A 12,757-nucleotide genomic window follows, 5' to 3' on the forward strand; every position below is an offset into this window, starting at 1 on the left:
CCAAGTCTGTGGCTGGAGGCAGTGTAAGGGGATGGAGAAGTTTGAGGATGAGAATTCTGTCCACCAGAAGGACTCTGGGCTAGAAGAAGATGGGACAGGATGTCCATTTAGAAAGGGAAATGCCACCTTCCAGGAGATGAATGGTGAGAACAGATATCCTTGTTTTGTTCCTGATCTTAAGGAGAAAGCATTCAGTCTTTCACCATTAGTATGATGCTAGTTTTGTGCTTTTCTTAGGTGCCCTTTGTCAGGCTGAAGAAGTTCCCTTCTGTTCCCGGTTTGTTGAGTGTTTTATCACGAGAGGGTGTTGTATTTTGTCACATGCTTATTTTCAATCTATTGAGATGATGGTATTTTTTTCTTTTATTCTATTAATATTTAAATCTATCAAATTGATTAATATCAATAACATCCTACTACTATATTATTAATATGTAGTACGCTAAATAATGACACCTCAAAGATGTCCAAGTCCTAATCGCTAGAACCGATGAATATATTATTTTACATGGTAAAAGGGAATTTATAGATGTGATTAGGTTAAGGATCCTGAGATGGGGAGATTTTCCAGGATTTTCTGGTTGGAACCAATTTAATCTCAAGGGTTCTTATAGAAGGAGGATAAGAGGATTGGAGTCAGACAGGGTGGCATGATGATGGAAGAGAGACAGATATTTGAAGATACTAGCCAATTTGTGTTGCTTTTTAAGCCATTAAGTTTGTGGTGATTTGTAATAGCAGCAATATGAATTAATACAATTACATTGGCTGATTTTTGTCTGTTGAACCAACCTTCCACTCCTGACATAAATCCCACTTGGCTATGGTGTAAAATCATATACTGTATATACTGGTGTAAAATTAATATACTGCTGGAATCTGTTTGTTGGTGTTTTGTTGAGGACTATATTCATAAGGGATATTGATCTATAATTTTTGTTTTCATGTCTGGTTTTGGTATCAAGGTTATACTGGCCTCCTGGAATGAGTTAGGAAATGTTTCCATCCTTTTCTGTTTTTTGGAAGACTTTGTGAAGGTTTAATGTTAATTTTTAAACATTGGGTAGAACTAACCAGGGGAGCCATCTGGTCCTGGCCTTTTCTTTGTTGGAAGTTTTTTGGTAGCTAGCTAGCTACCTAAAGGTAGGTCTCTTTACTTGTTGTAGATGTATTCAGATTTTCTACCTCTTCTTGAATTAGTTTTGGTAGTTTGTGTCATTCTCAAAATTTGTCCATTTCATCTAGTTTATCTAATGTTTTATCATTCAATTATTCATAATATTGCTTATAATACTTTTTATTTCTGTAAGATTGGTAATGCTGTCACCTCTTTCATTCCTGGTTTTAGGAATTTGAGTCCTCCGTTTTTCTTCTTGATCATGGGAGCTAAAAATTCCTCAATTTTGTCCATCTTCTCAAAGAATTTTCAATTTTGTTCATTTTCTCGTTTTTCTATTTTTATTTTTACTCTTGTTTTTATTATTCTCTACCTTATGCTTTCTTTTAAGCTTAGTTTGCTCATCATTTCTAGTTTCTTAAGGTTGAAGATTAGATTATTTGACATTTTTCTTCGTTTTTGATGTAGACACTTATAGCTTTGAATTTCTCTCTGGGAACTAGCTTAACTGCACCCTGTAAGTTGTGGAATTTTGAGTTATTTTCATTCATTTCAAAGCATGCTCCAATCTCCCTTGTGATTTCTTCTTTAACTCATTGGTTACTTAGGAGTATGTTGTTTAATTTTCACTTATTTGTTGATTTCCCAAATTTCTCTCTGTTACTGATTTCTAATTTCATTTCATTGTGTTAAGAGAACATGCTTTGATTGGAATCCTTTTACATTTATTTAGACTTTTTTAGTGGCCATCCTGGATGATGTTCCATATGTACTTGAGTAGAATGTGTATTTTGTTGTTGGGTAGAAGCTTCTACAGATATTTGTTAGATCTAATTGGTTAATAGTGTTGTTCAACTCTTCTATTTTCTTGCTGATTTTCTGTCTAGTTGGTGTATTCATTCCTGAAAGTGGGATTTTTCAGTCTCCAACTATTAGTGTTAGTTTTTCTAGTTTTCTCTTATATTCTGTTCAGTTTTGCCTCATCTATGTTGAGACTCTGTTAGGTGTGAATATGTGTATAACTGTTAGATATTCTTGATGGATTGAACCTTTTATCATTATACAATTCCTTGTCTCTAGTAACAATTTTTGTTTTAAATGGTGTACAAAACTTTGCTTCTACATAACTCTGGTCCCTCTTACCTTCTGTAAGCTCCTACTTTCACAAATCACAGCTGTATACGTTGTGCACCCATTAACAGACTTATAATTATTGTTTTACACGGTTGCTTTTTAAATCATCTTCCTAAATGTCTCCTTCATCAATCCTCTGGGAGAAGAAAGGAGTTTCACACAAAAAGATAAAATCATACTGTTATCTTACTCAGTTGAGGCTGGTATAACAAAATACCATAAGTTGAATGTCTTACACACCATTTAATTCTCACAGTTCTGCAGGTTGGGAAGAACAAGATCAAGATGTCAAGATGGTTGAGTTTTGGGGGACCCTTTTCTGGTTGCAGACAGCCACCTTCTTGCTCTATCCTTTCATGGTGGGGAAAGAGATCTCATGTCTCTTCCTTTTAAAAGTAAGGGCATTAATACAACATGAGGGCTCCACCCTCAAGACCTAATTTGACCCCAATTACCACCTCCAAATGCCATCACATGGGGGATTAGGGCTTTGATATGTGACTTCTGGAAGGACACAAACACTCATTCCATGGTAACTGTCTTTTAAATTTACCTATGTAGTTACCTTTACCAGTGCTCTTTATTATTTTTTAAATTTTTTATTCTTTATTTTTGAGAGAGAGACAGTGAAGCAGAGTGCAAGCAGGGGAGGAACAGAGAGAGAGGGAGACACAGAATCCGAAGCAGGATCCAGGCTCTGAGCTGTCAGCGCCGAGCCCGACACAGGGCTAGAACTCACGAACCGCGAGATCATGACCTGAGCTGAAGTTGGACGCCCAACCTACTAAGCCACCCAGCCACCCCAGAGCTCTTTATTTCTAATGTGGGTTCACATTTCTTTGCCACCTGCTTCTTCTGCCTTCTTATTTATTCCTCTTTATTGTCTAATTTATCTCCTTTCCCCACAGTTTCAGGCATCCTTTTATTTCATTCTGTGGGCCTGTAAGAATTTAACTTTCTATCTGCACAACCATTGACTTCTGCCAGTTTTCAAGGTCATGGTTCCCAAGTGTCTCCTCCCCCTGCCCTCATCCCAAGTACAATGTGAGGACACCTATCTTCCAAGCCATAGAAACATAATTTATTTGAGGAAAAACTGATTGACTTTTAAAAAAATATCATATTTTCGGGGAGCCTGGGTGGCACAGTCGGTTAAGCGTCCGACTTCAGCCAGGTCACGATCTTGCGGTCCGTGAGTTCGAGCCCCGCGTCGGGCTCTGGGCTGATGGCTCAGAGTCTGGAGCCTGTTTCCGATTCTGTGTCTCCCTCTCTCTCTGCCCCTCCCTCGTTCATGCTCTGTCTCTCTCTGTCCCAAAAATAAATAAACGTTGAAAAAAAAATTTAAAAAAAAATCATATTTTCTATCTTGTCTCTAGAGGCTACGGTAGTAAGTTCTACATTTTCTATTCTACTCTTACAATTGCTCATAATTAGCAGCCATTAAATAAAGCAGTTGTCCCCTTGAGTAGATATGGGGCTGCAGTAGGGATGTTGTAAAACGCAGGGTAGACTTAGTAATGGATATCTGGTAGGAGCAGACCACCAGGGTTGGCCATTAACACCACATTATTCAGGGCCATTGTTACAGGACTAATTAATTGTGAATTAGAGTTTGAGCCACGTATAACTTAATTGTGGCATGGTGTCACCATTAATCATGTTCTGGAATGCTGAGAAAAGACTGAAGTGAGCTAAAAGTCGAAGGTTTAAGGTTTCTTGAAACAAAGCTCATTTAATGGTATTCATGAGTGAATGACGTATTGTGGTAACCAGTCCTTGGTATTAGTCCAATTCCATTGGTGATCCCAGGGGCTAGATAGCTGCCCAGATGCTGAGCTTTCTGGAAAACAGCGATTAGTATTCAGCATGTGTCTGGGGAGAAACCATATACAGCACATCTTGTATTTTCAAAGATCCAAATGGAGACCAAATGAGAAGGAGAGGTTTAAGATTTCCACATAAAATTCAAAAGTTGTATTAGGCTGAAGAGAGGGGCCAGATTTTCTTGCAGTTGGGGACTTCCTCAGGGTCCCATAGGCCTGGAAAGTGACCTAAACATGAGAGTCAACTTTAGAGGGGCAGGAAACAAAGCAAGCTTGGGGTTGGGGAAACCGCTAAGGTGCTTTTTCACGCTATTGGTCCAGTTATTACCATGAACAGCAATAACACTGGCTTCCGTCTCTTTGGATCTATTATGTATCAGGCTCTGTCCTAGGTGTTTTGTGGACACTAAAGTATATAGTTTCGTTTTCAGGACACTCTTTCATGGTAGGTTGTATTATCTTTATTTTAAGATGAGAAAACCATGTACCACATGTACCTGTGGCACTGAGCACACACAAATTCTGGAGTTAGGGTGGTCATGAATCATCTTACTGCTGCCTCTTCACTGTTCCTGTAAATCCATATTGTGGGACTGGTTCTTTCCCTGGCCCTGGATGAAAACTTTGGCCCATGAATTTTCTGGTCTCTCCTAGGTAATAAAAACAGTTCTCTGGTCACATTCTCAAGTCAAGCAAATCTACAAAATATTCTCTCAATTCAGCAGTAAAAATATCTAGTTTCATTTAATAATCTAAATTCTGAACTTAGTTAAAATTGAGATTACTCCTTCTCTCACTTGGCCTGGAAACCTCCTTGGAAGAGGGGTCCATGATAAGCCTCCTGAGTTGTTCTCACTTGGCATTCTTCTTCCATTTGCTTGGGGAGGGTGGAGAGAAAAGGGGAGTATGAAAGTTCCCACTCGTCAGGTACGCATGTGGCTATTGAATATAAGCATTCTTTGGGCCTCGGGGGCACTAAAGGCTGACTTTCCTCCTAGATCACTTTAATAGGTTGCTTGGAGACACACACCCACTGTCCCATTATCTGCTGGGATCTCCCATCTGTAGGGCTATGTGGAAGACATCTTTCCTTCATCTGTGGCTGACTTGTGGCTCTTTCCTTAGCTCCTGGATATGGGCAGGTTAGAGTTGGGCCCTTGTGGTGCCCTCACCACATAATGTTCTTGGACAGGACCTGAACCTCCCCCGTGACCACCCTCCCACCCCAAACTGGCTTTCTCTTACATAGAGCCCACACACTCTGCACACTCTGGAAACGTAGGCTGATCCTGGTGCATCAACCTCTCTTTCATTTTGCCGTCAAGGCAGCTAGGCAGCCTGCTATGAACTGAATTGTGTCCCTCTACCCCCATTTATATGTTGAAATCCTAAGCCCCAATGTGACTGTATTTGGAGATGGGGCCTGTAACAAGGTAATTAAGGTTAAATGAGGTCATAAGGGTGGGGCCCTGATCCAGTAGGATTAATATCATTATAAGACAAGATACCAGAGACTTGTTCTCTCTTCCACTCCCTTTCTCTCTCCTTCCCTCTCTCCCTGTCTCCCTCCCTGCTCAGCATCTAGAGGGAAGACCATGTAGGAACTATGGTGCTGTCTATAAGCCAGGAAGAGGGCTATAGCCAGAAACCAAACCCTGTTGGACCTTGACTTGGGGCTTCCAGCCTCCAGGACTGTGAGAAATACATCTCGATTATTTAAGCCACTTGGTCTGAGAGATTTTGTTATGGCAGCCTGCATGGACTGATACATCTCTCTCTCAAGGTTTTTACTTCTCTGGTGTGAGCTGGGCAGCAGTCTACTGTGCCACTCAAGCTTCTGGGTATGTGTTGAATCCTTGAGAGGTCCTCATTTGGCTTCTTTTCCTAGGCCTAAGGGGAGTAGAAAGTACCGTCTCCCTCTCCCCATTGACAGAGCCAGAGTGAGGCTCACAGCAGTGTTCCCCGAAGAAATCCTTGAATTATTTACTCATTCATTCATTCATTCATTCATTTATATTTGAAAGAGAGAGAGAAAACATGAACAGGGGAGGGGGCAGAGGGAGAGAGAGAGAAAGACAGAGAGAGAAAATCCCAAACAGGCTTCATTCTCAGCATGGAGCTCAATGTGAGGCTCAATCCCATGACCCTGGGATTGTGACCTGAACTGAAATTGAGTCAGGTGCTCAACTAACTGAGCCACCCAGCACCCCAGGCATCATCAGTATTTTTAGATCCATGAAGTAGGTATGTGGTTAAAAGATGTATAACGGGTTTGACAGTTTTGGCCAGGCACTATCTTAGGCATATGGCATCCAGTCTTGATATAAATCCAAACTTCCACATTAATGCCATTTAATACACAGATGGGAAGAAGATCATCTCTGTACTGAATCCAGGTATCTTTAAGATTTGTGGTCTTTCCACAAAAATACTGCACCTGCCTTCTGAAATGGAAGGGTTTCTGACTATAGGCTCATGAGGGCAGGGCTGTGTCTGTCACATTTACCACTGTGTCCCTTGACTTCTGGCATGCTTAGCACAGAGCCTACGCTATCGTGCAGGTGGTAATTGCCACATGGACATCAACCAGTACAGTTCCAGGCACATAACAAGGGTTCAATAAATAATGTTAACATTGTTGAGTGGAACTCTCTAGCACCAGAATGAGGGGTTGGGAATCAGGTAAAAATTCTGGGGTCCTCAGAAGGGTCCAAGGAAGCCTGTTCAGTGAAAGGAGCCTCCATGGGATGCAGCTGTGAAATATTACCGCCTGAACATTTTCCATGGGGCTAGAGCAGACCCATTACCGTTCGGGTCCAGCTTCTCCTTCTCCCCGCTTTCTCTCAGGCATACATGAGCCATCTCTGCTTCCTCAGGGGCTGTAGTTCCACCTGTCCCCCAAAGGAGACAATTGTCGGAGGACAGAACCACAACACTGTGAGCTGGCTGCAGCCGGTCTGAAGGAACTGGTATCTCAGCCACCCTGGAGGAGAAGAGGCCCTGCCTGGGCCCAGACCTCAGATAAGGCCTCAGTCCATGGTTTGGTGGGTCTTTTTGGCCCTTGGTCAAAGCAAGGACTGGGGGGCCCAGTTTAGGACAGGGGCCGAGGGTCATTGCTGCTTCCAGTTTCACCGCTACAGTGCTGTGTGACCTTGGCGAACATCATTACTCTCTAAACAACCTGGGGTGGGGTGGGGGAGTCTGCTGGCTAATGCGTTGCATGTGTATGTTGCAAGGTATAATAAAACAGGCTCTACAAACCATATTTTGTCTTGGAGGGACAAACAGTACAAGCTATTTATTTTAGAAGCATGGCTTAACCAGCTCTTCCAGCTCAGCTCAGAAACTGGCAATCCTGGCATAGTCTCTCAGAAGCAGCAAAGTCTAATTAGGTGTCCTTTTCTGCTTGGAGCCCAGACAGTCTGATCCAAGCAGAAGGCAAAAATGCTGTTAGGCATCAAGGTCCTACCTCTTGTCCTCATTCATTCATCCAGAATCTTTATGGAGCCCTTCATCTGCACCAGGGCCAGGGGGCGTGAGACTGGAAACATACTGGTTTTTACCTCCAGCTTCAACTCCTGTCACTTCCACCACACTACATGCACCTGTGTCCCAGCAACTTTTCATCCATCTCTGTTCTATGGCGCACTCTGTCCCTTCTACCAGGAATGCCCTTTTCTCTCTCCTGGCTGCCAAATCCTAACTCTTCCTTCAAGTACCCTCTCTGTGAGGTTTTCCTGGGCTCTGTTAAGCAGAGCAAGTCACTCTGTGTTCTTGTCACTGCGAGAGGCAAAGACAAGAGCACTTCCCTGGCTTCAGCCTTCCTGGTGCTGAACACAGCCGTGCCCAGTCTGTGCTGACGGATGGCCCTGGTTACTCTGAATTACTCAAAGCCAAATAGGACCTCATCTTGAGGTGATTTCACCCATAAATCTGCCTCAGGACCTAGAACCTGTAGCCAGCATTCCTCCAGGCCTCTGTGGGAGCGGTTTTTAGTTCTGGGAAGGTAATGTGCATTGTAGGCTTACTGAAGGCTGGGGTCCAGGGTGGGTAGACCAAAGGTTCGAAAGACCCCAGGAAGCCTGCATGATAGTAAGATAAGAATATATATTTTGGAGTTTGATTTATTAGTGTTTTCTCTTTTCAAAGAGAGGCTGATTTCCCAACTTAAGAAGGAAGAACAGGCTATGGGTCAGCTGAGAGTGGGTGGGATGAACATGGCAGGGTGGTAAATGGCTGTTGACCATCTGCTTAAACACAACCTATTGACCCATCTGCTCCCCTCCCAGGGAACCCACCCAGCCAGGCAAACAGGCCCTAGAGTATCCACATGTGGGTCCTGCCTGAATCCTCCTGATATAACGTATTAACGGAATATTTAAAGTAGAGCAAGACCAGCAGACCAAGAGACAAAAAGAGAGGTTGTTACTCACAGTTCTCAAAAGGAGGGTGCAGGGCCACATGGGGAAGTGTTAGGGGGTGGATGTAGGCAAAAAGTCTTTACCGTGGTTTCTGCAGGAAGAAATGAGCAAGGCAGGGTAAGCAGAATTAAGATTGCCTAGTTTGAATGATACCAGTGGGCTCTGGAGCATTGGGGCTGTCCCTGGTTGTTCAATACCTGGTCCTTTGGTGATTAAGGCATGGGAGAGTGGCCTGGAGTATGAAAGTGAGAGCCTCACAAAGAAGGTGATTGGGTGTGTGGTGTACTAGTTGGGGATTTGTTGGTTTGCGTGCGGAAAGCACACTCTTGGATAGTCTATCCTGGGATATTCAGATGACCAAGCATCTAGGAATTGGCTAGCCCTGGGAGGAGATCTGTTCAACTACTCAGCTCTATCTTTGTAGTGATCGAGCTGCCATAGACAATACATAAACAGGTGGGTGTGCTTGTTCCAATAAAACTTTAACAATGGGCGGTGGGAAGGAATTGGCTGATGGGCCATAGTTTGCAGATTCCTGGCTTAGAGACTTTGCTGTCCATAGGCAAGCATGGGCAGGAGGAGAATGGAGGGAGATGGAGGGACAGGGCTGGAGGGGCAGCATGTTGCCTTGAGAGTGAGACAGGGATGAGCTTTGAGCAGCGAAGCAGTAAAGAGAGTACTAATTAGACCTCAAAGGGTCATTTTGGTATTAGTATGGTGGCCAGAGGTGGCAAAGCTAGTGGGGAGGCAACTGGAATGGGCCTGAACCAGAACAGTGTCCACTGGGGGTGGGGGTGGGGAAGAAGGACAGACTGAAAGGAATTTAAGACAGAAAATGACAGGACTTGGGGATATTCTGTCTATGGGCCGGTTCTCAGGTTTCTGGCTTTTGCAAGAAGGGGTGGATGGTGGGGTCACTCATTGTGATGAGTAGGCTTGGAGAGGGACCATGAATGTGAGAATTGACTCCTGCCCATTGTAGGAGACTCTGGAGAAGGGCAAAGATGAGCTTCCCACTGTATGTTCCATGGGACACTTCTAAGCAGAAGTAGGTATCAGGGCTCTCAGCCCTTGAAGATATTCAATTTCCTTCTCACATCTGCCATCAGTTGGCTGTTATTCCACAGGGGTTACCTGGCTTTTCTCTTTGGCCGCTTCCAAGATTTGCTCTTCATCCATGATTTCTGCAGTTTCACTACTATGTGTGAGGTACAGATCGATTTCTATTTATTTTGTTCACTATTTGCAGTGCCTTTTGATATAAAAACTCATGTCTTTCTTCAATTCTTGACCATCCTGAGTATCTCTTCAAAGATGGCTCCTCTGCCATTTCTTCCATTCTCATCTTGGGAGGGCCTATCAGACAAAAGTTGATACCTCTCAAACTGTTTTCACTCTTTCTTAATGACATGTTCATTAAAAAAACAAAACAAAACAAAACAAAAAACCCAGAAAAACTTCATTTCTCAATATAGTCTTTTATGTGAAATTCTTCAATCCTACCTTCCAACCATGAATATTCTGATTCCTTCTTCTCTAGAGTTTATCCAGTGTTTTTCACTTTTTCATTCTGCTTGTCAATTATGAGTTTTCTTGTTGGCTCTTTTTCCTATCCTCTTGATTTTGTTTCATGACTTCCAGTTCCTTTAAAAATGTATGTTATTCCTTGATTTCTCTCTTTCGGCATCCTAAAATAGCCATGTAGGAGTCTACCTCACATCTGCAACTGGCTGTGTACAGAGAGATATGTCCATCTGCCATGGCCAGGCAGTGTGGTCTAGACAGATAAAACCCCACAGGACTATCCAGTGTGGTTTGACCTGTCAACAGCTTGAAAAGCACAGGTAATGTCATTATGAAGTGACATTTGTCATGAGTGCAATATTGGAGGTGCAGAATTTATTTGATGGGGCTTACAAGGGAGGCACTCAAACTTTGAGAACTTGGCTTCACTGAATTACAGCCATCCGAAAGACAGCAATCTGATTTCTTCTTGGGCAGAGGTTTGTTTATCCTAAATGCTGAGCCAACAGACCTATTAGTTTTGAACTGACTTAAATATTTTTCCACATTTGGGCAGAGCCACTATTTGCCAACAGAAGGGTACAACAACATATTGTTATGATTCTCCAAGGACAGGGGACTGTGTATCCTTTCCTCCACCCTACAGCTATCACACTGCTCCATAAAAATTTATTGACTTACACTGTAAAATGGTCATTTAGCATAGAAGTCATGATATAAATAAATTTTATATTTCATGATCTGTACATTGAGATGGGTGTTGTTTCTGCCTTGGAAGCCTCTGTCCTGAGTGATGTGGCCCCTGCTCTAGAGGACACAGGGATCCTGCTGAAATTGCTCTAGGGCCATTTCATAAGCCACAACAGACTGTCTCAAGTTAACCAACTGTGTGGTCACACTTCACATGTAAGCATTGTATTTATGCACGTATGTCTACTAGGTGCTTACAGAATACAAATGAAGTATAATATAATATATGTGGATATATCATATAATTATTTTTATAAAAAACAACATTGGAAAAAATCATGAACACATCAAACCAATATTGTTGAACATTTGCAATACTCTCTTCCCTGTACTGTATTCCAATTTAATAAAACAGCATCGGGCTTCCACTGAAGTTTCAAAATTTTTCCATATTTGATAGGTCAACAATTACAATAGTATGTTGACCTTGCAATATACTGTTTTAATAACGTGTTAATACATAGCAATCCTTGGATGGAACTTCCAGAATTGCTATTTTATAGCCATCCACTGGCATATTAAAACTAACCTCAGTGGCCAGAAAGCCAGTTGCTGATGTGTATCATTAGCTGAAGGATTGTTGCACGTGCGATTGGCACACATAGAATTAAGCTTGAAGTGAGCACCCAGAGACCTCTGAAACTTCTAAAGAACAGCTAGTTTGCAAGGATCCTGGGTGAGTGGTTTGAGAGTGCATTTGTAAAGGGTACTTGGCAATCTAAAGACTCAGTGGAAACTCAGTCCCTGGAGGAGCTCGCTGTCCCTAGTGGGCCTTCAGTGAACATTTCTACATCAACAATGGGGTCAAAGTCAGAAGTGGACAATCATCTGAAACTTGGGAATGGGAAAAATGTAGAAAGTGAAAAGGAAAAGAGGAATGATGGGTAGAGGAAGGGAGAGAGGGAATAAATAAATAAAACCGAAGGAGAACATAAGCTAAAGAGGTGGAAAGCATGGAGAAGAGAACATTCTGAATGGAGAGAGAGACTTTGGAAGGAGCAGGGAGGAGCCTGTTGGAGACTGCAGGGATACTCCTTTTTCCTGAGCTTCATTTAGGCCAACCTATGTGTCTGTGCACATAATTTCTATGTGTTGGATTTTATGGAAGTGTTAGTCACTGGGTGGGTACCCGGACAGCCCTGGTAGTGTCCTGATCACATCCTCATCACTCTGATGGAAAGGAGTTTTGTTTCAGCTTGACTAGGGTCTGTCTACCAAGGGACCCTTTGATTTACTGGGCCATTTGCATTTTTCCTACAGAAGGATTGAGTCCCCCAGACCTGAATACATAGTCTTTTCCAAGGGAAACCCTAGCATTCTCCTAAGAAATTCCAGGAGGAGGGCCACGTGGGTGGTTCAGTCGGTTATGTGTCAGACTTTGGCTCAGGTCATGATCTCACAGTTCGTGGGTTCGAGCCCTGCATTGGGCTCTGTGCTGTCAGCATGGAGCCTGCTTTGGATCCCCTGTCCTTCTTTCTCTGCTCTTCCCCTGCTCGTGTTCTCTCTCTCTCTCAAAAATAAATAAACATTAAAAAGAAAAAGAAATTCCAGGAGGAAAACCTAATTTCTTGGTCATTTTTGAGAGTTATCCCCTGGAATGCTGAAGCTGCTCGGGTTCAAAAAGGGGTTATTTATCTGAGAAGGGCTTCAAAACCAAGGGGATGACAATGTCATAGTGCATGGGGGAGTAACAAGTGTCCCTGGTCAAGGAAACCCCACAGTGAGCACCCACATTGCACTGGATCCTGCCAGGCATGGGGACCTGTCCTGACAACTCTATGAGCCTGATGGTTAAACTTTTATTCCAGAAACACCAGATGATGGCGCCACGTCAAGCTTTACAAAGATCCTCACCAAACCTCAGACTCTCTGCCTCCTGAATCTGTCACTTTCCTGTTCCAAAGATAAAATGAAAAGGAGAGGAAACAGCTTCGAGATCACCACGGCAACCATCTGGAAACACCTGTCTCTGTTGGCAAAGGGTGGCT

Source organism: Prionailurus viverrinus, chromosome B3 (assembly GCF_022837055.1).
Source record: "Prionailurus viverrinus isolate Anna chromosome B3, UM_Priviv_1.0, whole genome shotgun sequence".
NCBI lineage: Eukaryota > Metazoa > Chordata > Mammalia > Carnivora > Felidae > Prionailurus > Prionailurus viverrinus.